We start from the raw sequence: 25,416 nt of genomic DNA on the forward strand, positions 1-25,416 counted from the left end.
TGCCGCCAGAGTCAGCTCTACTGTGCTGCCCAGGTGAGGTGCAGGTTCTGCTTTCCTGAGTGCTGTAGCTGGTGAGGGGCAGGGACAGTTCTCCAGCTCTCCTGCCTGCTCCAGACATCAAGAGGCCAGGGTGGGGAGAGTATCACTCCTTCATCCAAGTCACCCCATGGCAAACTAGGACTCCTTCAGTCATGAGGACATGTACTGCATGTGTCTACGCATTGGTGAACAAATAGATGCGATACAACATATGCAGTGCAAGGCACCTCTAGTCCCCATCACAGCCTACGTGCCCACTTCTAGCCTGCCCAGATGTCCCATGCCCAGCTGCTCAGCCCCCGACCAACCTAGCCTAACAAGCCCAGTAGGATGTTTTTATGGTCTCAGGTGGCAGCGCAGGCCACTCAGATCAGCATGTCCCCCTCAGCAACACAGCCCTCAGCTATCCACAGGGCCTCCAGTGGCAGCCTAGGCCACGGACATACACTTAGCCTTTGGTGTTAACTTGGGCCACAGACATGGACATAGACCCCAGCTGCAGCAGGACCATGGACCCAGACATGATCCCTTGCTGGCAGCCTGGGCGAGGACCTCACCATGGCCTCCTCATATCTGCCTGTTTCTCATAGTCAGTTCCACACTTCTCCACAGCGTACAAACCCTCCAGCTTTGCTTTCTCTTCACTCATCTCTCTACTGCATACTCCATCTTTCCCATCTCTCCATCACATATTTGTCCATCAGAGTGGCGCCTACAGCAGGTACTTGGGTGTCTGGGTGTCTTTCTTCTGGCCTCCCAGGGCTGGCAGACTAGTAATTGGTTGTTTTTTCTTCCTTTCTTCCAGCTGCCTAGGCTGGCATGTGGTACTTTTTTTTTTTTCCAGGAGTGACGATGCCCAGGAGAGGAGTTGTTGGCTATGTGGTTGGTGACTTTTAAAGCCAGGTGCTCATTGGTTCTCCACCCTCCCAGGGCCATGCTGGATGCTCATGCTTAGTCATTGCACGTTGGCTTTTAATCTGCACTTCCCTGGGACTGAGCACTCATGAGCATTGGCCATTTGCACTCTCTCCATGCGTGTCTACTCAGAAGCATCATCAGTGGATCCAGACACTGTGCATCTTCTGGACACAAGGGCTTTGTCAGATGCCTGTAACTGAATATTTTCTTGTAGATTATGGATTGTTTAACTTTTCATAACTATGGCTTTTTGAAGGATACGCACTTGGCTAATTAGGCGGTTACTTTGGTGGCTTTTCTGTTTGTATTCTGCCTGAGAGGACTCTGAAGAAGGTTTGAAGACTGGCACACGGTTACAAAGTGTTGTTCTCCTACTTCAGTTCAGATGTTGAAGCTCCAACCATGTCTGTCTGTGATGCATGCTGCTATCTGTGTTTGGGAAGTTAAAGTGCCCATGGTGTCTGCTGTGACCTGTTTGAAGGCCTCACCTATTTCAAGTAAACTGTCAGAACAGTGAGGTCACAGTGTCCTCTTCTTGTCTGTAGGATCCACAGCGATGTCTTCTCCTCCATGACTGCTGCTGCTGGTCTGTTTTCTCTCCCTCTCTGCCTCCCTCCCTCCCTCCCTCCCTCCCTCCCTCCCTCCCTCCCTCCCTCCCTCCCTCCCTCCCTCCCTCTCTCTCTCTCTCTCTCTCTCTCTCTCTCTCTCTCTCTCTCTCTCTCTTTGTGTGTGTCTGTAGGGTCTGGCTGTATAGTTTTGGCTGACATCTAGCTTGCTGTGTAGAACATGCTGACTTGGTGATCCTTGTCCCTTTGCCCCCACTAGTGCTGGGATTCCAGGGTTCCAGGTGTGCACCACCACACCCAGGCTTACTCTTCTGTTTTGATTGTCTGGTATAACTTTACTGTTTTAGATAATCTAAGACAGAATTGGAATTATGGCAACTAATGTAAAGTTATCAATTTAATGTTTCAAAGAAGCAGCTTCTGGTTACATTAATTTTTTTCTCTAATGTTGGTTTCCCCCCCCTCACTTTCATTACTTTTTCCCTTCTGCTTTCTTTGGGTCAAACTTGTTTTTGTTTTTGTCATCAGCTGAGACTATTCTTTTCTGATAGGAGGTTGTTGATATAAATTTCACTCTGTGTATTGTTTTATTTATATAAATTAAACATACCATTTACAGTTTATGTAGTTAATATTTTTGGATTTCCCTTGTAATCCCATATTTTACTTTTTAAAAGAGTGTGCTGCTTCATTTCAAGGAGCTACATATATTCGCAGGCACCTTTGAGCTCTTGATTTCTAGTCCCCTTCTGTTCAGAGAATGTGCTTTTGTATGTCAACTGATTTTATAAACATACAGAGACTTGCTTCATGGTCTGGAACATGACATATCCTAATGAGTATCCTCACGCTGTCAGGAGCATGTGCTCAACCTCTGTTGGGTGGCATTGCCTGGTGCCTGTGTTCAAGTCTCTGCCTACTTGCTGTTATCTGCTATGACTTATTTCTGGTTGTGACATCCCAGCATTGTTAACTTGTCTCCACCTATTTTCAAGCTGTGTTATTAGGTACATTTGTGTTTACCGTCCAACCTCTTGTAAATGTCCTTCCCCCCCCTCCGTCCCACCCCCCCCCCATCCCCAGCTGTATTGGCTCTAAGCTCTGCTGTCTGCTGTTGGTTCGCCCGTGGTGTGTTTCCCATTCCTTTTGCCCAGCCATATCTGTTCTGTAGGAGTAGAGTTATGCATATGCTGTGTGAATTCCTGCTTCTCATCCTCTCATTTGGCAGCCTCCGCTCCGTGACTGAGTCGGTGTTGCTGGGTAGAGCCTGTGCAAACTGTAGAGCTTCGTGTTCCACCTTCTCTACTATGGAGTAGTACAGGAACACTGAAAATGTGGCTGGGAAGCCGAAGAAATGAATCATTTTATTTAGTTTCAGTTCATTACAGCTTACAGTCAGACTCCGCCCTGCCTAGGGGTTGCTAGCTAGCCACCTCCTGTCCAGCCTTTCATCTGCGCTGCAAATGTCAGGTGCTCGTGCTGCTCTCTCCTCCTGGTGCTTGCTTTCCAGCGTGTGCTTGGCGCAGGCGCTCAGCTTTTATTTGTAGGAAATAAATACCTACTCCACATCTGTTTTTTGAAACATATTTCCAGTAGTTCCCTCCTGTCCTTTTACTTTTCCTGACCCTCTCTTTCTTGGAGCAATTAATTGATCAATGTCTATTATTTTATACCATTGTTAAGGCTTACTAACAATGTCTGTGTATTATCCTAGTGGCTGCTTCCTAGATCACAGTGTATGTCTTTACCTCTTAAGCCTGCCTTCAAGCATCCATCCCTCTGCCTGCATGGCTCTTACTGCTCTCATTTGTTCATAATTATTTTGGGTGTGTCCCACCCCCTGACCCAGTCTGTTAACAGCCATCATGGCACATTAGGACTGATTTTACTTTATCAGTCACTTGTCCTTTGAGAAGACGCCTGTTTAGAGTTTTTCTCCTTCTGCACCATCCTCGCTTTCTTCAGCTCTTTATTTAAACTGAGATTTCCTTTGCTCGGTGCTTCTGACCTGAATAACTTACTTCGACACATTCTGTGGTGCACATTTGGTTGGAACAAGCCTCTCAGCTTATTTGTAGAAGATAAATACCTACTCCACATCTATTTTTGAAATATATTTCCAGTGGGTAAAGTTTTTTTTTTCTGTCTGCATTTAAAGGTGCCACACTGCACTGTCTCCCCACACCCACCACACGCCTGCGTGCTATGCGGGTCCTTCTCTGTCCTTGGAAGCTGTCTGCTTTCCAGTGGCTTCCTGCCTAGGAGTGTAGGTGTTGCTTAATACTCAGCTTGGGGCTGACTGACGCTCGGTCGCTGCAGCTTATAGTCTCGTAGTATGTGGATGCTTTGGGTCATTATCTTTCAACATCTTTTTTTGATTGCTTGCTTGCTTATGTACCCCTCTTCGCATGTGCACCCTGGGCTTTGGGGTGTGGCCAAGGACCCTGGACCTCCTTTTACTCTGCTTGGCCTTTTTCTTTTGGTTTAGTTTCTCGAACTGTTCTTTTTCAAGCCCACTGGCTTCTTTATTCTACTTCATGACTGCTCCCTAGCTGTGGGCAGTTGCTTCCGATGTTCCTGTGGCCTCATCTCTTCCCCTGGTGCTGTGGGTTGGACTCAGGGCTTTGCCCGTGTTCAGCAGGCCAGTCACCACTGAGCTGCATTCTCTTCATCTATATTTCAGCCTCTGTGGCCTTGCGGCTCCCTGTGCTTCTTGCTTCCTTGAAGTTGTTCTTTCCTTGGCTCCGTAGGGCTTTGGGTTGTATAGACACAAATCTGTGCCCGGCTGGAACCCTGGACAGAGTGCCTCGTCCGAGCCCCTCTCAGTCACTGTTCTGTCCCCACCTGCAGCGGCTATGTCCTACCATGCCTAGGGTTGACTTTGTAAACCTCCCAGTTTACAAAACAGTTGGGTCTTCCCAGGGCCCCTCCTTGCTCAGCAGGCTCATTTGAGCAGCTCATTTTTCTCTCACTCTCAGAATTACTGTACTGCACTGTATTGTCACTGGTCAGAGAGTCCCTTCTGAGGTTTGATGAGTTTTCAGCAATAGGAGGGGGACACAGCTCCAGCCTGTGCATCCCGAACAGTAGGGTTTTGCTTAGTTTTTGCCACAGTCTCTATGTAGCCTAGGCTGGTGGTAAACTCTCCGTCCTACTGCATCCGCTTCTGAGGGCTGCAGACATGTGGCTACTGCACCTGACAGCCACAAAGGACAAGCTCAAGGCCTCTCCCTTCCCCAATGCTCAGCGGCGATACTGCCTTCCTGCCATCCCGTGGTTGGCAGAGGGCACCGGCCTCTGCATTCTGTTGCCTCACAGGTAGGGGGCATACTGGCCCTACAGAGACTCTGCTCCCTCCCCTCAGTTCAGCCTGGGCCTGCCATTTGCCTGTGCTGGTGCAGTGCTGGTCATGGGATATGCAAGCTGGTTAGGAGACATCAGATGCAGTGTGCCAGAGCCTAGCAATGAGGGATGCTGGGATTTTTCAGGGTTCTGGAAGGGGAAACCCTGGCAGTTTCTGGAGGCTGAAAGTAGAGGAACTAGTTTGACCCAGGCTGTTATAGTGAGAACTGCCCATATAGTTTCCCCTTGCAGAAGGCGGGGCCTCCCTGAGCCCCTGCAGCCTCCTTTCCCTGCCGGAGAAAGCCTTGCCTTCTCTAGGTAGGCCACGGCACAGGCTTTTACCACAAGATTAGGCAAAGAAGACTGGGTGGGCCTTGGCTTGGCCCATAGAGAAGATGGGCTGGGGAGGACGAGGCAGAAGGAGGTAGCCTGTGAACAGTTAATTGATGTCTCAGCAGCAGGTCAAACAAACCCTGGGACTCTTCAGCAGTTTAGTGTCAATACTGAAGGTAAGACAGTCTTACCATCTGCGAGGACCAGGCTGTGGCAGGGCGGTCAGCCATGTGTAGCAGCCCCACCCTGGCTCTAGTTCTCAATCACACTCCAGTTCCAGTTCAGCTCCTTTGTCAGAGCACTGTCCTTGAAACGGATATTTGTCACTTGGCTGCAGTACCTTCATTGGGCCTGTAGGCAGAGTGGGGGACAGGGCACAGCCTGAGTGAGGCCTGGCCGTTACTATGCAGTTTGATGGCTGGCAGCAGTGCCACGGGTGGCTTGGAGTGCTCTGCAGGTGGGGTGGGGTGGGGGACTTGTTTATCACCCTTTGGCCCCTGGTATTTCTGAGTAGTAACACTGCTCCCTGCATCATTGGGCATCTAGGGGCCATGGCGAAGCAGGTGTCCACACTGGGTTGGTCTTTCCAGGAGATGGTTCCATGCATGGAGGTGTGACGTGCTTCCACCAGAAGCTTAAGTCCCTGTGAGAACACATACTAGTGTTTCACTTACTCCTTCCTGGGCACTACCAACGGGTCAGTGTGGGCTTGGAGCTCATTTGTTTTCATGGTTATACAGCTGGTCAGTCTGCTCCTGGCAGGGGCGGGGCAGCCTCGCACGACTAGATGGTGGTGTTTTCTAATGCCCAGGTGCCTTGAGTATGACCAGTTTTCTCAAAAGCCTGCTGCTGTGAGCTCCCTGCCAAACTGTGAACCTTTCTCCCTCAAGTTGCTTTTGTCTGAGTGTTTTATCTCAACACAGAAAATGAACTCCCATGGTGAGTCCTGACCCGGGCCATCCTGCTGCGATGGGCCACTGAGGTGACACTGGAGGCCTTGCTGGTATATGGCCTTTCTCTTCCTGCACTGCCTTGCAGCTTTGCAGGTGCCCCTTTTCCAGCATGAGGCAGGCTTTTTGGCTATCTTGTCCCCGTTAGCAGCTACTCATGACTGCCTTTCCGAGCCCCTCCTCTCTTCTAGTTCCCCCTTCCTCCTCAGTGTGAGTATATGACGTGGCTATGGAAGGAATGTATTCTAGGTTCCCTCGGATGTACAGGGCAGGCAGCACATGGGATGAGAGCCAAACTCCATGTGCTCAGGGAGAGGGGAGAAGCCTTTCCTACACTTACGGTATGTGGGCCTGGGGCCTGTCCAGGTAGGCCTATGCTGGGCGGGAGTGGGCTGAGCCTGGTGCTCAGGGTACGTAAGTGATCTGCACTCTGCCCCATTTCTGCCATACGGACTGCACACTGAGGGTGCACCCATGGGTGGAACAGTCCTTTTGCTTACCCTAACCATCTTCTCTTAGACAATGACCTCCTGGGGACACTAAGTGAAACATAGGAGCTTCAGGACAGCCTGTGAGTGTGACCACTACACCTCTGCACTTGTGCATGGTGCCACACGCACACTTGCATACCTGACCTGTCCGTGATTACACATGCATATCTGTGGGTGAGCCAAGACAGCCCTGTGCCTCACCTCTTGGTGGTACACACAATTGTACATTCGCCCTCATTTCAGGAGTCCAGGTACACCTGTGGCCTCCTCCTGAGACACATGCATAGATGCACTAAGGGCAGGTGTAAGCCACCTTGCTATGTCCCACCAGTATGCTCAACCGTGTCTCTGTTCTACCCGAGACTCAATGGCAGATGCACATAGTGAGAATGTTTCAGTGGTCACAGGCTGGTGTAGAGAAAGCTTGTGAGTTCATTGCTGCCCTGTGGGACTCCAGTCCTTTATGATGGTCCCACTGACCTGTTCTGAGTTGGACTGGGCTGAGGTCTAGGCCCCAAGCAAGAAGTCCTTTCTGTGAAGCTAAGTTCTAGGGGTTGGGAAGAAAAAAGGGACCTTTGTGAGGAGTGTAGATCTGCCTCTCGGCAGCATGGCATCAGATGTGGGCATGCAGGCCTGAGGGGCATTGGCAGGCCTGGTCCACCGAGGCTGTGCTGCAGACATAGCTCCGTTCCCTGCTGAGCTTCTTCGGGCATTGGTGACCTGAAGACTTACTAACCCCAGGCTGTAGGCCTCTCGCTGGCCACAGTGTTTGAGGTGCTTGGCTCTTATGTCCTCCCTTGCTATCTTCCCTGTGTCCTCCCTCCAGCCCTGTTCCTGGCATCCTTGCTAGCTTCCTAGTCTTGGTACAGAGAGCACATTGCAATCCCTCCTCAGTTCTGTTTCTTGTTTAGCACTCTGAGCGTACACCCTCACACGCCTGTCTGAGTTTAGGGAGTCTGGACACATGAGCTTTCTGGAATTTACTATTTACATGTGGTGCCTCTGTGGTGTCTCAGTTTCCACAACTCCATCTCCTCTGTGCAGCTTGAAGTGACTAGCATTATAAAGATGGCTTCCCGAGGCAGAGTGCGTGGGGATCCTCCTCAACATGCTTTCAGATGGCTCTCAGCTGAGGGCCTTCCTCACTGGCTGTGTGTGGTCATGGTGGGGCCAGGGTTAGGGCCTTAGAGCTCTGCGTGGTTTAGTGACAGTCTGTTGTCTATCTTAGTGTCACTCCTTCTTTGGGGGCTCAGTGATCAGGCAAGTGGGCATTTAAAGGACCTTGGCCACGTGTCTTGGAGAGTAGAAGGTTCCATGCAGAGTTGAGGAGAGGCCTCAGATATAGGGTCTGGCCTGCAGTGGGCCGAGAATGAGGGCCCAGCAGCAGCCTCCCAGCCCCTCTCATGCTTCTTGCCATTCCCTGTATGCTAGGAGGCCGGATCTGCTCGTCATGGCTTTCCGCAGTTATCTGATCCCATTTGATGAGTGCACATCATACAAATGTCATTAGCATTTAACGTTTTGAGAGAAGCATAGGATTGCCACATCCTAATTTTCTCCGTGTTGACAGAGCTGCCTGCTTTATAATAATAATGATAATAATTAGCATTAATTTTAATTATTGATGTGTATATGTGTGCAGTGTGTGTGTGCATGCGTGCGTGCGCACCAGAGGACATTTGTGAAGGTCAGAGAACAGTTTTGTATAGTTGGTCCCTTAACCTATACAGGGTTCTTGGGCTCTAACTCAGCTCCCCAGGCTTGTGAAGTGGGCACCTTTCACCCACAGAGCAATCGTGCTGGCCATGCCCAGTGCCTGTTTCCTTTTGTATAAGCTGAGTGAGCACACCATCTCCTATGCACTTCAAGGGGGGGAATGGTGTTTCAGTCCTGCAATGGCAGAGGTGACCTTTGAGGAGCATAGATCAGATTGCCCTGGCTCACAGATGCTGAGCCTTTCAGCCTCACCCTGTGTCAGGCCATGCTTTATGATCTGTCCCACACGGTCCAGCATAGGCCTCCATGGCATAGGTCCCCAAATTCGATCACGAGAGTTCTATCAGCAATTTCATGGCTTGGTGGTGGCAGGGGCAATGTCTGTCTAGCTGTGGGTGGCCTAGTGTCATCCCAGGGTACTGTTGGAGTCCTAGGTCCTTGACCGGATGACCGGGCTGTGATTCTAGAACCACATATCACAGTGTTTGCCTGGTGTCATGGGTCAGGTGCTGCTCTCTGTGTCTGTAGGTGTCTGACATTGGCTGGACTGGATCCACACCAGGGTCTGGGTCAGCCTGAGTCAAGGTATAAGGGCGGGGGGATCTCTCTCTGGGCAGTGGAAAAGATTCCTCTGTGTCAGGCTCACGTGTGGCCAGGTGGCTTAGTTCGGGTTTCTGTCACTGTGATAAAACACCACAACCAAAAGCAAGCTGGGGTGGAAAGGGTTTATTTGCCTTACACTTCCATGTCATAGTCCATCACTGAAGGAAGTCAAGACAGGAACTCAAACAGGACAGGCACCTGGAGCTGATGCAGAGGCCATGGATGGGTGCTGCTTACTGGCTTGTTCCTCATGGCTTGCTCAGCCTGCTTTCTTATAGAACCCAGGACCACCTGCCCAGGGATGGCACCACCACAGTGGGCTGGGCCCTCCTCCATCCATCACTAATCAGTAGCACAGAGCCTGAGGGTGTCATAGCCCAACAAGCTGAGGACGCCAGGACACAGAGCCCTGACAGCTCAGGTGCAGGAGTGAGCTGCCCCTCTCCGGTGCTGCTGGAAAGGGTCTGAGGTTGATTTTAGCTGTGGCTGTGGGAAGATGCAGGCTGATTTTTTGAGGCATCGTGGGGACCACAGGTATAGGCAGGGCCTCTTACTCCACATGGAAGACCGAAGCCCTGAGGGAGGACTTGTCCTAGAGCTACAGGATGAGAACAGAGACGGTAATAGAGCTTCTTCGTGGCAGGGATGACATCTTTGTGTTTTCTCAGGCTTGGGAGACACCTTGCACAAAACCAGGGCTGCTGTAAATGCCTCACCCCCATCCCCTTGCCCTCTGATCTCCGCCCTGTGCCTTAGTCTGTGAAGACACTTGTTTCAGAGGTGTGTCGGCTTAGGGTGTCAAGCCTTGTTTGGTGTGACAGTAGGGTAACCCTGGGTCTTGTCATTCCTCCTCAGGCACTTTTGGTGCCAGGACTTCTCTACAGGAGTCAGAGGACCTCTCCAGATGAGCCTACCACACCCCAGGGGGGCTTGCCTATGCTGAAGTACCAGAGGGCATACCTGGCCCTGCCTGTCCTTTTTAGTCCTGGGATGCTGTCTGTGACAGGAAGAGCTCTGTTAGCCTGTCCAATCTGTCACTGATGTGTGTGTGTGTGTGTGTGTGTGTGTGTGTGTGTGTGTGTGTGTGTGTGTGTGTGTGTGTGTGTATGTGTGTGTATGTGTGTAAGTCAGCTCCATTGATAAACATGCTATTAGTTAGCACACATTCAGTAAGCCTGGTACTGTGTGTGCCCTGGAGTCACTTTGGGTAAATGCCGAGTATTTAATTCCTTTCAGAAGCTCTCTCTGGTTCCTTCCTGCTTGCTACCTACTGCTCAGTTCGTAGTCTGTTGTGAAGGACATGCGTGCACAGTCATGGAGGTTGTTTGTTTATTCAGTTCCTCGGTTCACCCATGGTGACCATGCTGAGTCCTTTCCTCAGCAGTGAGGCTTTAGCATTATCTTTTTACCCAGCCCTTTCTGAGGGATCTGGGCCTGATTCAGGTTAATGCTAAGGCTGTGCTGTCTCCACAGGTTTTTGCGTGTTTCCACTTCTGGGTGAGTTGCCTGAAACAAAAACATAGAGCAAACGATGAGGCATGTGTTAAATCTAGGTGAATCCATTCAGCTTTCCAAAGCTGTACCATTTACGGGACTCTGATCCAGAGCCTGCTGTGGGCAGCTGTGGGCAGCTGTGGGCAGCTGTGGGCAGCTATGGCTTCATTGTGGCCACTGTGCGCTGTGTTCTCCTCTGGGTGCCTGTCATTATGTGTTCTTGTCTTGTGAGTGTGGGGTTGTTAGAGCTCTATGTTCCTAATGCAAGTTGAGGAGATTCTCCTAGCCCAGGCTTGTCTTTCATCAGAGTGTCTTATTTCTAACGCTGTTGAAGTTTCCCGAGTGTTCCATCCACTCTGGGATGTGCCTTACCCCTCCCTCCCTCAGGTACCGTTAGGAAGGTGGGTCTTCAGTCCAGCCTTGGTCCATGGAGAGGCCTTTGGGAGATGCTTAAATAGAGACTTCTGAGAGAATTCGGGCAGTCTACGAGAGGAAACTGGAGAAGTACGCATGTGCTTGGAGCCTGGAAGGCCCTCATGAGGGACTGTGCCATGTTGTCGAGATTTCTTTTCTTTATTAGGTAGCCTGCCTCAGGCACTTCGTTACAGTAATGGTGCTGATGTATTAATGGCTCCTGTATTTGCAGTCTTATGGTTTTCATATTTTCAGCTTTCACATTTGGGCCTGACACAAATTGAATTTATTTTTGTGTATGCAGTGAGGCTGAGCTCATTAAAACAAAACAAAACAAAACAACATAAAAAACAAGGTATTCCATTATTTTAAAAAAAAAAAAGTCTTTTCCTGTTGACTGTGTTGGCACCCTTCTGCAGAGCTGCCTGAGCCGCATATCAGTGTGGCACATCCTGGGCCTAGGAGACTTGGACTCAGGCGTGAGCGCTCAGCCGCTGGTCCTTCTGCAGTTTTTCTGGATCCCAGACTTTTTTGTTTCAGTTGAATTCATCATCAACTTGTTAAGTTCTATTTAAAAACTTTTATGATTTTGGTTGTGATTGCTTTAAAGAACGAACATCTCAGCAATATTGTCTTACAATCCATAAAGCCATTTTTTCTTTCATTTGTTTTTTTTCCCCCTTCAGGCAATTCCTTGTAGTTATCAGTGACATGCCTTGTTAATGTTGTAACATATGTCCAATTCATCTGAGTGTTTTCGTGATTTCTATACTGTCACAAATGGTATTGTTTAAATTTCACACTCCAGTTTTGGCCACGGTTCAGAAACATGGCTGGTGTTTGTGCACTGCTGCCCTGTGGCACCTGGATCTTCTTCGTTTATTCTTGGAGGTTTCCTTTGACTTCCTCAAGGCTCTCTGCAGATGGCAGACACAGTCCTGATGTGGATTCTCAGAGGGGACCCATTTTGCCTTCCTGTCTTTTCTGAAAGCAGAGCTCCAAGTGGTGATGTGTGGTTTGTGCTGTCCCAGCTGCACTGTGATTCTCTTGGCTGCATTGTCTCATTCCCCTGCTTTCTGCTTCTGATGGAGTTGCAGACAGGCTGACCAGATCAGCCAGGCCACAGCTGTCCATAGTCTCTGGGTGGGGCCTATCAATACTGTGAGTGTCCTTGAAGATGCAGAATCTGCCAATGCTTTCTCTGGCTGCTGGGATTACTGGTGGCCGACACACCCTTTCTCTGCCTTCTGTTCCATGGGTTCACTGGCTGTGTAGCCGCTGTCTGCCAAGGCCATGGCCGAGTGATGTAATGCATGAGGGATGCCAGGCTAGGGAAAGAGCCTGGCTTGCTTTTCCGTCATGAGATAACCAGCCTGTGAGATGGAGAGGGGACACATCCTGGAAGGGACACAGAAGTAGACTGCCTTCAACCCAGCGCTGATGGTTCCAGAAAGATGAAAACTACACCAGCAGCCCCTCTGCCGTGGTTTGGGACAGAATCTGAGGAGGAGTAGAGGGTTCCATACAGGAAGTGTGGCTCCTGCTGCTTTCATGGGGGCTTTGCCCACTGTTCTCTGTCTGAAGCATGGGACATCGGGTGGCATCTGGGCAGCTGGCAGCCCTTTCCAGCATCCAGGGGCTGTAGAGAAGTGTCCTTGGTGATGCTGGAGCATAGTTAGGGATCTAGCTTTGTTTGGAATGAAACATGGAATTCCTGTTATGTGCTGAGGCTGGGAGGGACATGAACTGTGACCTCTCAGGGGCATGCCTCAAGCTGTCCTGCCTGCGATGGCATGAGAAGTAGTGGCAGGAGATGGCCAGAAGGCACTACAACAGTCTGGAGACACGGGCACAGGGGTGCAGGAAGTGTTGGTGTAGGCATTCCCCTAAACCCATTGCAGCAGTGCTGGCTGATGTACCATGAAGTGGGCTGGATGGTGCAGGGCTTTGCTGCAGGGATTAGAAGCATGGGGCTTGCAGAGGCGGGGGTAGGAAAAGGTAGCCAATGTGTACCTGTCCAGTGCTGCCAATAGGCTGCCATAGAGGCTAGCTTGGCGTTCAGGGCCCGCTGGGAGCGGAATGTGGGCTGGTGGCATTCAGATGATGTCAGGTCCTGAGGTCATGAGGTGGTTGTCATAGGGAGTGGCTGGTGACAGGGTCCTGGGGAACCTCTGCGTTCTGACATTTTGAGGTTGGCCAGGTAAGCAGACGGCCTCAGGCCATAGCAGGGATGTCGGTGACATGTGACAGGAAAGCCTCTGCTATACCCCACCCCCCTTAAACTGTACAACAACATCCTTATGGCATGCTTGTCAACACTTACATTCCCGTTTGTTTCCCTTTCCCGTACAGGCTGCCGTGACTGTCCCCTGGGCCTCATTTGCTGGCTCTGCAGTGATCAATGGTATCTGGCTGGCTGCTCTGTGGTAGGTGGCCTTTGAGGACCCAGGGCTGTCATAGTTACTACACGTGCTGACCACTGCGGTGAAGGGGTTCTGACTTGATGCCTGTAAGGTGGGGTTTCGGGGAAACCTCTGAATTGAGGGTTTCTGTGGTTGCTGCCAGGTCAGACTTCCTCCTCTGTTGGGTTATGTGTGTGTTGGGGCCAGGCTGGAACAGGGTTGCCCTGGGTGGCACTGTGGTCATCACTAAGCAGTTGACTCATAATGTTTGGAGGGGTGTGTGTCACATGGCATTGTAGGGAAGTCTTTTGTGCTGGAAGGACCTGAGTCCCCTTCTGGAAGAGGCCCCTATTCTGCCTACGTTTAGGTTATCACAAGGCAGGGAGAGCAGCATAGTGGGCCTCTCTGTGTGATAGGCACTGGCCTCAGTGGGACCAGAAAGACTAGTCATTTGTCTAGGAAGGAGTTGGGGCCGTGGTGGGTTGGTGGGTTTTCACCTTCCACAGCTGACTGTGTGCTTCTCTCCCTCTGTTCTGCTTACCCTTATCCATCCATCCCACCCTCCCTGGTCTTTGTGTGCTTTCTCTGCCTGTTCCTCTAGATCCCTGTCCTTGCATCTGTCTACCTTACTGTCCTTCAGTGGTGTATTTACCACTCACCCTGTACTAGCCCTCACCTCTGTGTCTTGCTGTCCTGCTCCCGACTTGTCCGTGGCTCCTCAGACCCTTCACCTGCACATCTCCGCACACTCTGTCTGCCCATCCCTGCCCCATTTCCCTTCCTCATCTTCCCTGCTCTTCTCTCCTACTCTGGGCTCTCCCAGAGCTTCCTGCTCACCACTCTGCTCCCAGCCTCTCTACTCCAGGCCTGAAGGCCAGCAGGACACCAACAAAACCATTGCTGCCAGCTCCAGTGCCACAAAGCAGGGGTCAGAGCTGCGGGGGCTTCTATGTTCCCCCAGGGACTTGAGGCTTGGAAGAAGTGGGGGCTAGAGGAAGAGGAGAGGGTAGTCTGGTCCCTGTGGTGGGGTGCAGACATGGCAGGGGCCAGGCACTAGACTGATCTGTGCAGACGCTCCGGCTCAGTCTGGGCTCAGCATACTTACTGAGAGGCCCTGCTCTTCTGGGGCCCATGGTACAGTGGGCATGAGGGCAGCCTAGTCTTCCTGGAGAAGGACACCCTGAACACCCTGTCATCAGTTTCATAGTCCTTGCCTCTACTGCTTATGTCCTCTCACCGAGCTCTGCTTCCAGTCCCTACCCTTCCACCTATAGCCATCCATACTATGACTCCACGTGAACCCTCTCAGTTATACCAACATTGCTCTGGGTACATGATGGTTCTGCTACCCCTTCCAGAACCATCCACCCTTTCATGTCCACTCATTCCACTTTTTAGCCACACCCTTTCTGAGCTCCCATAGACTTGAGAGTGCTCAGGACACACACGCAACTGCTGTAAGCCTACAGTCTGTTGACCAATAGCCTGCTGCCTGCCAGCCCCTGCCTGCCCCACGGGGCTTACCATGCTCAGCCTCACTGGCTGGTTCCACTGTCCTCTGCTGCTGGATATCTGTATCAGGCTTCCTGCAAAGCCTAGAATACCAAACACCTGCCCTTGACAGAAAAGGTCTGCCACCCTGTTCTGTCAAGCTATGAGTGGTGTGGCCCGCACTTGCAGGGACTGTCAGCAGCAGTCCTGGGGGGGGGGCGTGAAATGAGAAGACCTGCCTATGAGGGGAGTGGCTCAGTCAGCGCAAGTATGAAATAAGGATGGAGCCTGCACATGTGGGTATGTTCCTGGGAGAATGTCCAGATAGTATGGGTCATGGAGACAGTGCATACTGCAGAGAGCTCCTGTGGTTTTGATGCCCACAGAGATGCTGACCGAAGATATAAACTACGATGGGCCTAGCACTTGGGCGGAGGGTGCGAAGACACATGAGAGGTGTAACCCTGTGGGGGATGAAGTGGGCACAGGGAACCCTGGGGGACCACAACCCTGGGCTTGGGGCAGGCTGGTCAAGTGTGCTCTAAGACCACCCTGTTTGCATCAGGAGCGCTGTCAGTTGGACTGGCTGAAAACCGAGCTCTCAGATGCCATTCAGCTATGGAGTGGTGCAGAAGGTGAGGGCGTGATAGGGGTGGCGTCCAGCCAGCTCCTGCTCCTTTTCTTGAATACCCCTCACTAGATGACTTGTCCTGGGTTTGTTTGATGTAGCCTCACCACCAGGGCAGAAGACTCCCCTAAGATTGTACAGGGGCCAGGATCCCATTGGTACATCTTCAGGGCGCGTTCTAGGAAGGATTTGCTCTCAGAAGTGCTTCCCGGAGGTGACCTCCCAGCACCTCCTAGAAGTCTGGAAGAGCAGGGATTGTCAGGGATGGGTATCAGGGAAACCGAGACCCCAGAGATGATGTGGATTAGTGAAGGCCACCCAGCAGGCCCTAAGAGGCAACCTGCCATCGGGAACAAGCAGCCTAAGTGTGTATTAGTGGCAGCCTGGTGCCAGATCATCTTTTTCTCCGTTTATATTCTCCCATAGTCCGCATTTTCTACTTTTTTTTCCCAACAGAGGATTGCAGAAAAGTCCAGAGCACTGCTTCCCAGGGTGCATCGGGCTGACAAGCAGGTAAGCACCAAGCTTTGACTCTATATGGAGCCTTGGGGACAACCCAGAGCCTGCTGTTGTTTATGCCGTGGGAAAAGAGCAGGAAGGGCTGAAGAAGGAGCTCCACGGCGGAGCTCAGAGGAGTTCGGAGCCCAGGCCAGCTTGTTGCCTGTGCCAGCTACTTTGTGCGTGTGTGTGTGTGTGTGTGTGTGTGTGTGTGTGTGTGTGTGTGTGTGTGTGTACATGTGTACATGGAAGAGACACAGTTTTCAGAACCGAGAAGCTTGTTCTTACCATAGACACCAGCCAAACTGATGGTATGGAGTCTGTGAGGTGCACAGGTTAGTGTGGGATGGTCCAATGCAGCCTAGGGGTGTGTTGGCTGGCGAGTGGGTGGTGGAGGTGGCCTGAGGAGGTGGCTGCCCTGCAGGAACTTGATGCATACTCTGGGTTTGATGCCAGCTTAGTCGAATCTTAACTAGAGACAAAGATCCTTTATGCGTAGAAACATTTCCTCTGAAACCCCAGCTGGGAGAGCCAAAGCAGAGACACCCCCAGAAGCAGGAAGTACTTTCCAACTGCACAGTGATAGGACACTGACGACAGGATGAAGACTGAGGAGTTATCAAACCGAATACACCAGTCAGAGAGTAGAAGCCGCCCAGAGTAAGGGACTTCTGCACGGTGGGATTCTGGAAAGTACTCCACCAACATTCGTGAAGAGCTCTTGCAAATCAGTGTGGAGGTGCTCCCAAAGAGGATTTCCAAACGAATAATGAGCAGTGAGCGTGTGCCCAACCAGAGTGGCTACTGGAAAAACTAAAGGTAGCTGGGTGTGGCAGCACATGCCTGTAATCTTAGCACTCAGGAGCCCGAGGCAGCGAGACTGCCATGAGTTCAAGACCAGTATAGTTTATATAGTTTTAGGCCAGCCTGGACTACCGAGTGGTGTTCTTTCTCAGATTTTTTTAAAAAAAGGAAAGGACTGTCATCGTGTTGGTCACTTCACACTACCCCATACCCCAAATAATTACTTGAACAAGAACTTGAATAAAAATACCAGAGCCTAGGATGGTAGATACGGAAGAGCGGCAGTGGGAACAGGGTGTGAATTTGTACCCTGATCTGGAGTGCTAGGACGGCCCGCTGAGGTTGAACTTTGTTTACTGTGGCCCCGCACTTCTGACCCTGAGGAAAAGTATGTTTGTATTCACTGAAAGTCCTGGTATGACCATGGTGACACCACATGTGGCTGGGTACTGCCCACCTCTAGTGAGGCAGTGAAGTCATCCATGCTGGGTTCAGACAACGTGAAGTCCTGAGGATGAACCGTGGCTGCTGGGACCCCCATGCTGTCTGAGACAGTGAGTGTGGCTCCTGGCTGGTGGGACAGTCTGGCCCCAGGCAGAGCTGATGGTTTGATATTGGGGACAAGCTTCGGGAATCATGCTGTCTGTCTTTGTACCACCACTGGCTGACAGCAGAATGGTTGTTTTCCTTCCTTCCTTCCTTCCTTCTTTCCTTCCTTTGTGTGTGTGTCTGGGAGTGTGTCTGTGTGTGCCTGTGTGTGCCTGCCTAGACCACAGGAGTCATTCACCTCCATTTCCACAGGCTGGCTAGAAGTCACTTTTCATGCTATCACATTTGGGGCACAGGGCAAAGTTAGCCTTGGTCTCTTGGCCCATGCCATTTGGAGAAGTTGAAAACCAGATGGAGGCTGCCTTTCCCAAGAGAGAAAGTGGCAACACCTGATCCCTGCTCTTAGCTGGGATTGGAGTGCGTGAGAAAACTCCAGTTTCTCAGAGCCTGAGCCCCAGACACTGCCTGGGTCTGAACCTCCCAGTTCCTTCTCCCTTGGCAGGAGGAGGGCAGGGTCAGCCAGTATCATTGTCCCCAATGATGCCCATCCCAACTTTGTGTCTTCTCATGGGAAACCAAGCCCTTTCTCCAGTGGTCCCACAGCAGGGTTTGTCTATTCCCAAGTCTGTGTGTGTTCAAGCCATGGCTAGGGGTGAGAAAGCTGCCTTTGTCAGCCTTTCTCTAGTTGGAAAGTCATCACAGGCCTGCTCTGCATGCCAGCACCTGGCAAACAAATCCTTAATCTGGGCATCAGAGCTAAAGACTCAAATTGTGCCTTTGTAGGCAGCATAAAGAAGAGCTTTGTCTCCCTTTCAGGAGGCTGGGAGACCCGCTAAACTGTTTCTTCAGTCCTGTCCTTTGTCATGTGTGCTAGGGAAGGTGGATCCGAGTGGAGGGAAGGACATCCCTACAGCGTCCTCCCTGGCATGACTAACCCCCGCCCTTCCCCCTCCACAGACTCAGATCCACATCCCCTCTGTTCCCTCAGTGGGCCAGCCCATCAAAGGCACTGGTTCCTTGCAGCATACATGGGTAGTCTGGTCCCCTCTGCCCTCAGCCTGCAGGAAGCTGTCCTTCGAGACCCAGCCTCCAGGTTTTATCCCACTGAGGGTTTCCTAGCTTTCTTTTCCCAGCAGGTCTGACTTGATGCTGACTGGGTCCATGGTATCTGGTCATGAGATGGGACCCACTTTTTTTCCAGCTCTCTCTTCTGGCCTAGGCCAGCTGTTAGAACAGCTGCAGGTTATACACAGGCTCTTGAGGAAGTGCCATAAGCCTGGCAAAATGTGTCAGGCCAGGGACACAGAGGCAGATGGACCATGCCCCTCTATGGCTGTTTTCAGGGCCTGGTATTCTACTGATGTCCCATGGGTTACAGAGAACCAGTCTTTATAGAATCCTCTCTTGGAATTGGTAGTGATGTTTCTCAGCCCGGGGTCTTTGCTATGCACTGGCCCTCGACTGTGCATCTTGTTTCCTAGGGGCAAGTAGCAGCTCCATGTCACTGATGCTAAAACTATCTGGCCGCACAATAGGAAGCCTCTTCTTAGGCATGCATGTCCTCTGGGAAAGTTGCAAGATACAAGGTCCCAGAGCTCTACACTTAGGTAGGACTACAGAGTGACGGTGCAGTACATACAGCAGGGTTCCCAGTTGACAGATGTGTACACCGAGGCCCCGAGAATGTGGGCGCCAGGCTTGCATCTCACAGGAGGTGCTGTGCTGGGGCAGGACCCTGCTGTAGTTCTTTCCACGAGCCCGGAAGCCCCAAAGACTGCAGAGCAGGAGGCATTGGGGCGGTGGGGGGGGGGGAGGCGGTGCGGTGCGGGGAGGGTAGAGTGAGGCCTGGCTCAGGGCCAGAGCCTCCCCCACCTTCAGGCCCTGCTCACTTCCTCCCACCCACAGGGAAGGGAGGCGATAATTACTGCCTTGGGTGAGAGCACTTGTCAACAGATTTTTAGATCTTTTATTTTACATTCATCTATCCACATATTTGTTTATTTAAAGGCCTCTGCTGACTTCCTTGTGTTCCCATGAGGCGTGGGAAGAACGTTGGCTTAGGAAGGAGACCTGAGTTGAGGGTGGCTTCACCGTCACTCGAAGTGACACTGGCTGTGCTTACTTTGTGCGGGTCCTAGAAGAAGCACCTGGCCGCTTGCCTTCTCCCTCAAAACGAGGTGTTCTAGCTCCATCTCACCAACTCTCTCAGGCAGAGCCATGGGACCCCAGTGTCCATCCTTAGATGTAGTTGGAGGAGCACACAGCTGCCCTGGCTTCATGTGCCTACTCAGGATAGACACGAGCTGGGCCCGGCTGGAGTCCAGCGGTCCTCAGACTCTCCCCCTGGCCATCTCGTCAAACTCATAGCCATTCATTGCTGTGCCTCTCTGTTCCTTAGACACTGGAGACAAGATCCAGCCATCTTTCAAGTCAAGTCCCAGAGAAACTAGCCATGTTCCAACCATACTACTGCCTGAGGGTTCTGGGGCTAAGGGAGAGAGGTACAGGCTGCCTGGGCCATGTGTTTTAAAGAGGAGGCTCCCAGAGCTGGAGAGAGAACTTTGACCAAGCCTTCTATTGAGAACTAGGGGGGCTGGGTCCTTGAAGATGATGGTGGTGCCGGGGCTGAGCTGCATATTTGGTGTTAGAGTGGAGTCCCTCATTCTGAAGCCCCTCCCAGCCTGACCAGTGCTTGGGGACCAGATGGATGCTCAGTGACTGTCTCTCTGGAGCCCCTGCCACAGAAGGCTCTGGAAATGTGCCCAGATTGTCCCATCAGAGAGCGAATGGGGTTAATTGGAGAAATATCATTTATTGTATTAAAGCATTTGGCGAATTAAAGAAATCAAAGAAGAATTAAATTGAAAGTTCCCCACCCCCCAGGTTCCCCACCCTCAGTTCATTCAGCAGGGGCAGGCTCCCTGGGGTGGTGTTTGGGCCTTGACTTTATGGTATCTGGTGGCTAATTATTTCTCTTGGACTCTGGCTTCACGGATTCTGCCTATAGCTGGGCCTGTGGTGTGTCTGCAGCCTTTAGTGAGACAGTGGACTTTGGTCCCTTTTGCAGGCATTACCTGCAAAGGACTCAGAAATAGACCTATGGCCTCTAAAAGCTAGACACAAAGAGTATGTGTTCCTGGGGGTCAGGGATGTACCCCTAGATGTTTTGTAGTCCAGCACATGGCAACTTTGTACACAAGCATGGAGTGTATTCTCCTCAGGCCTGGGAAGGGGCTATGTACACACCATAGGACAGGTGACCAGGGACCACTAACCCTCACTCCTACCTACCTTACACAACAACCTATGGCATCTTCCCTGGAGCATGCTCTCTTGGGCCAAGAGCTGAGCACATGTCAACTCCCAGGCTTTCAACATCCCAGGGCAAGGTTCCAGGACAGAGGTGGCCTGAATGGGATTAGGGAAGAAGACCTAGTAACCTGAGGCTCTATTCGCAGGCCTGGCTGATAGCCAGAAGAACCTTTAATGGAAGTGACAGCATGTGGCAGGGCCAGGAGCAGGTGCTACTTCTATAAATGACTACAGAGGACCTGGAAGCCATCTGTCTGCACAAGGAGGCCATCCTACAGATGGTGGTGAGAGCTGCATGTGGTGACTCCCAACACTCCACCATGGCAGCTACCAAGAACTTGAGGGCTCAAGGAGTCAGCCTGTTGCAGGCTCTCACCCTTTCCCTGGAGGCTGGAGTTTCATCTGGCCTTGCAGTGCTTGCTGATGGACTCTCCTGGGAGTCTTGGGATCCTGGTGGTAGGACAGGGTGCTCTGCTCAACCTGGGCCCCTAAGGAAGTAATTCAGCTCTTTCCCTTGCTGCCTAGAGGAGACTGAGTGCCTGGCATGATGGTTCCTTCCCAGTGGTGCTCAGGACTGACCCTGCAATTTGATGGCGCTGCCAGCAGGTGGCAGAGGAGCTGTCTGTGCCTGCTGTGGCTGTGAAACCATCTAATTTCGTAAGGTATGCTTATGTGTGTTGCCTGCTGGCAGTCTGTCTCTGCAGAGCCCACAGAAACTCTGTGCAGCTGCTGAGCACGTGACCTTCTGAGAGGCACGCGGTGTGGGTGTGTGAGCATAAGCGTGCCCCTCCCCATGAGGAAGTGTAGAACGCAGTAGCTGGGCTGGTGGAAACCTGACTCTGTTGGCTATAGCTCTGAAAACTCCCTCCCTCTGGGCCATCTCTGCTACAGGAATGTTGGAACATGTTCAGGAGCACCCAGGGCCTGCCAGGAGTGATCCTTGAAGAAAATGGACACAGACAGCTCACGCAAGCCTACAAGGCCCCAGCTGAGGACCATCATGGCCCTTTCTAGGCAGGGCCAGGCTCCAGCCCCTCTATCTTGTGCCCTTTCGGGCTCACCTGTGTTTTGCCTCTGCTGCATCTCCTACTTCAACTTGGTAGAGGAATTCTTAGGACCTCCATCCAGTGCTCTCTGAACCCCTTTAGGAACGGTCCCTCTCCTTGTCTGAAGGTCCTAAGATGCTCACCTGCCAGACTTGCCCTCAGGTAGAAGCTGAGGTACCGCGCAGGGGATGCGGAGAACAAAAGAGCAAGCACGAGTAGGCTTTTTGGTCTGTGTGTTGGCACAGCAGCGTGGTTTCCCAGAGCAACCCATGTGAGTCTAGGATCCCATTAGACCAGAGAGGCAATCCAGAGAACAGCCGACCAAGAACAGCCATGGGATGCTCTACTTGGCCTGCCTGTAGCAGTATAGCAAGGTATTCACAGCAGATCTATGAAGACAGGTCCAGCAAGGGAACTTAGAACGGAAGCTCATGCTGCCAATGGGATTGCATTTATTCCCGAGAAGTGTGGTCCAGGCTGCTTGGCATGAGCAAAACCTGAGCCGCACCTCATAGGATGTGGTCCCACAGGTACAGGTCTGGACAGTCTGCATTTTTAGTCTCTCCTTGGCAGGAGCACGTCCTACCTCATGGGCAGTCTGGGGCTGTGCACTACTCTCTGGTTCTGTATGGTGCAAATGGCAGAGTCGGAGGCTTTTCTAGAAATTATTTCCATAGCCCAGTGAGGGGTATAACCTTGTGTTGCGATAGAATCTGGCTTGTAGATCTGGCTGCAGACCCGGAAGCCAGGCTCATGCTCAACTTAGCTCAGCCCACTCAGAACTCTACAGTTCTGAGGCTTGGTGGGGTCCTCAAGTGGGCTGTGGGCAGCTCTTCTTTTCTAGCATGGGCTCCTTATCTGAGGTGGCTCTGCACAAGACACAGAATCTTAGGCTGGCACTCACCAGGTGCCAGGTAGAAGGTCAGTGGGACAGGAGCTGTCATTCTTGGAAACATCTGCAGTGAGTACCACCATCTGTATCTCACTCACTGCCCCTCACTCACCACCCCTGGTCTTTGAAAATGGAACCCCCCCACATATGTCATTAGCTTTGTCATCTCCCTCTAGTTTGCAGCAGGTCCTGTTCAGTGAGGGAGGTTTCCAGGATCAGTGATGGAGGAGCCAGGGATCCATGCCTTTGAGGTTGGGAGTGACCTCTGCAGGTGTCCAGTGCAGAGGGCACTGGCTAGCAAGTGATTGTTAGACAGGTTGGGAATGACTGTCACAGCAGCCAACAAGGCTGGTGTCTTTGTGTCTGCTTTCCTTGCTGTGAGGCAAGTCTACAAGACAGACTCCAAAAGGCTCTTGGGCCCTAGTTTTACCTGTAGGACTTCTGAAGATATAAAACCATGCAGATTCCAAAACTGCTGGAGGACACGGGAGGCACTTGGAGTGGGTGGCCATGTAAGCCCAAGATCCTAAGGTGTTTCTGGGCTGGGTGCTCCAGGGGATTGTGCAGAGCTGAGTCCATGGGATCTTGGGGGAACTGTGTCTGTACCTAACATCCCTTCCATCCTTGGCTTTCTAGAATCATCCTGTAAGACAAATAAATGGCTGCTGCATTTGTGGTGCATGTGGGCCGGGATACATGATAAGTGGGTACAGAATGTGGCCACAACATCCACATGTGGCCACGTCATCCATACATGGCCAGGTCATCCACATGACACTGGTTTTGTAGACAAGCAAAATGCAAGAGTTACTGGGTCATGGAGGCTTGCTTCCTAGGTTTTTGGAGCCACCGAAGTCAGGCAGCATATATGCAGGTTCAGATGCCCTGCTTGGAGCTCTTGTTGGACAATGTGCGAAACTGTCAAAATGCAGCAAACACCCCACAATATTGGAGGTAGCACTTGGCACTGAGTGTGTATGTGTTGCAGACACAAGGTTGTAGAGAAAAAGCTACAAGTCCCCGGTCCCTGTCCCTGTTCTACCATGAGACTCCTGGCCTCTGTCTGTGCTGTGTGTGAGAAGCAGTTTTTTGTGTCTCTGCAGGGACTCATCCATGGTGCTCGGGCAATGCTCCTTCCTGCCTGTGTCTCCTTGGCAGTGTCATCAAGAACCCTCCTCTCCTGTTCTTCCTTCTTCTGGTCTGGCCAGTCTCATGGCCTTGAATTCATGCAGGGGTCACTAATAGCCTGAGTTCTCCTGAACATCAGCAACCCTCACAGCCCACACTTTCCTTGACTTCTCCGGTCCATGAATGAGACCCTGTTGCCCTTGCAGCTCCCCTTCCCACCTTAGCTTAGGACAAGGCCCTTGGGTCCTCCCTCCCTCCCTCCCTCCCTCCCTCCTTCCTTCCCTTCCTCTGTCCCTCCCTCCTCTCTTTCTCTGCCACCATCTATCTGCTAGCAGTTACTATTGCTGTATCCCGTGCCTGCCCCACTGCCCTCTCCTCTGCTGCTGCCCCACCTTCCCTATGCAGCCCATCTGACTCCCTTTCCTCAGTTCCACCCCCTGTACAGAGCGCTTCCTAGAGATGGGGCCCATCATGCTGTGTTTGGGTTTAGCATTCCCTGTAACAACTTGCATGCTAAGAGGGAAACAGTTGGGGCTTTGGAGGCTGTGAGCTGTCATGCATAGTGTGCTGCCCCCAAACTCAGTGGCACTGGAGAGGGCCATGGATTTCCACAGCAGGCATTTGGTTAGACTCTGCAGGGATGGGCTGCTGTCTGCTCCTGGGCTTCTGGGGTCCCTGGTGGGAAGACTTGTGTGACCAAGAGTGACGCAGCCAGCTAGAGGCTGGAACCATGCTGGATCTTCTTTACTGTGCCTCTGGTTCCTGGGCTGATGAGGCTGCCCCTTTAGTTGTCTCCCATGGCTCAGGCTTGCTCACACCTCGAACCTGGCTGCTCAGAACTGCAAGACTCCAAAGCCCAGAGTGCTGTTTCCTTCTGATTTGTTGGTACAGCAACCACAACTTCCCTGATTGACAGGGAAGGCCTTAGGCCCAGCAGCAAGCCTGCGAGGAACCCAGGGCGTGCTCAGAGGCACCCGAGAACCTTGGCAGAAGTGGTACCTGTGCTGGGTCCGATGGCATCATCATCATTTGTAGGAACTCTAGGATGTATTGCTGTTGAGGGGTCTTGATGGGGTTTGTTTTCTCTGCTAATGAAAGAATTAAAAGGCAGGAAAAAAGCTCAAGCGTGACACTGAGAAATCGATAATACAGTAGACAGGACCAGACAAATCAGCATGTGCGTGCGTGCACACACACACACACACACACCAGACACACAGTGAAAGAGCCTCCACAAAGCAGAGGTGGAGAACTCAGACTCGGAAGCCCACAAATTATCCTCGTCTTGAGGACTAAGGTTTTTAATCCTTTGAAGGGTCTTCCTTCCCTAATTTAGGGTTGTTTGAGGGAAGTTAGGATGGTCGATTGGCCCACAGCTATTGTGTAACATGTCCTGAGCCACCTTGAACTCCTTGCTGGGCCTTTAGCAGTGGGAGGTCCTATTGGTGGAGGGAAAAAGCCCTTTAGGTCTTCGTTTTTAGCTACCAGGCCATTGTTTTAGGTCAGGAGGGACAGAGAGGAAGAGGCTGGCCATCTTAGAAGTTTTCTACCTTTATTACCTAGCCGTAGTCTCTCACCCTACCTACCTGCCTACTGGGCGGTCTGCCCAACTCCTAGTCCTTCAGTTGGTCAGAGATATAGCAGGGTGAATCCAAGATGGCCTCTGTGCCATGGAACCCTGAAGTCTTGCTTTGCAGGCCTCTTTGGGTTCCTGCTGGCTCTTGGCTGAGGCAGAACTCCACATGTGTGGTGGATCCCAAGGCTGGGTCCTAAGCCGGGTAAGACTGTGCTCTAGCATTG

The 25,416-nt window shown here is 51.7% G+C and overlaps 1 pseudogene across 1 annotated transcript in view; it reads left to right on the forward strand.

Annotated features, from left to right (window-relative positions):
- Positions 1-25,416, forward strand: part of LOC311579076 (large ribosomal subunit protein eL37-like) — a 219,457-nt pseudogene that overhangs the window by 54,042 nt on the left and 139,999 nt on the right. The window contains exons 2-4 of the transcript XR_014783680.1: positions 13,219-13,292; positions 15,844-15,900; positions 20,697-20,834. The product of XR_014783680.1 is annotated as a large ribosomal subunit protein eL37-like (transcript). The remainder of the gene's footprint in view (positions 1-13,218; positions 13,293-15,843; positions 15,901-20,696; positions 20,835-25,416) is intronic.

The sequence above is a fragment of the Acomys minous genome (assembly GCF_964271855.1).
Source record: "Acomys minous genome assembly, chromosome: 12".
NCBI classification, from domain to species: Eukaryota; Metazoa; Chordata; class Mammalia; order Rodentia; family Muridae; genus Acomys; species Acomys minous.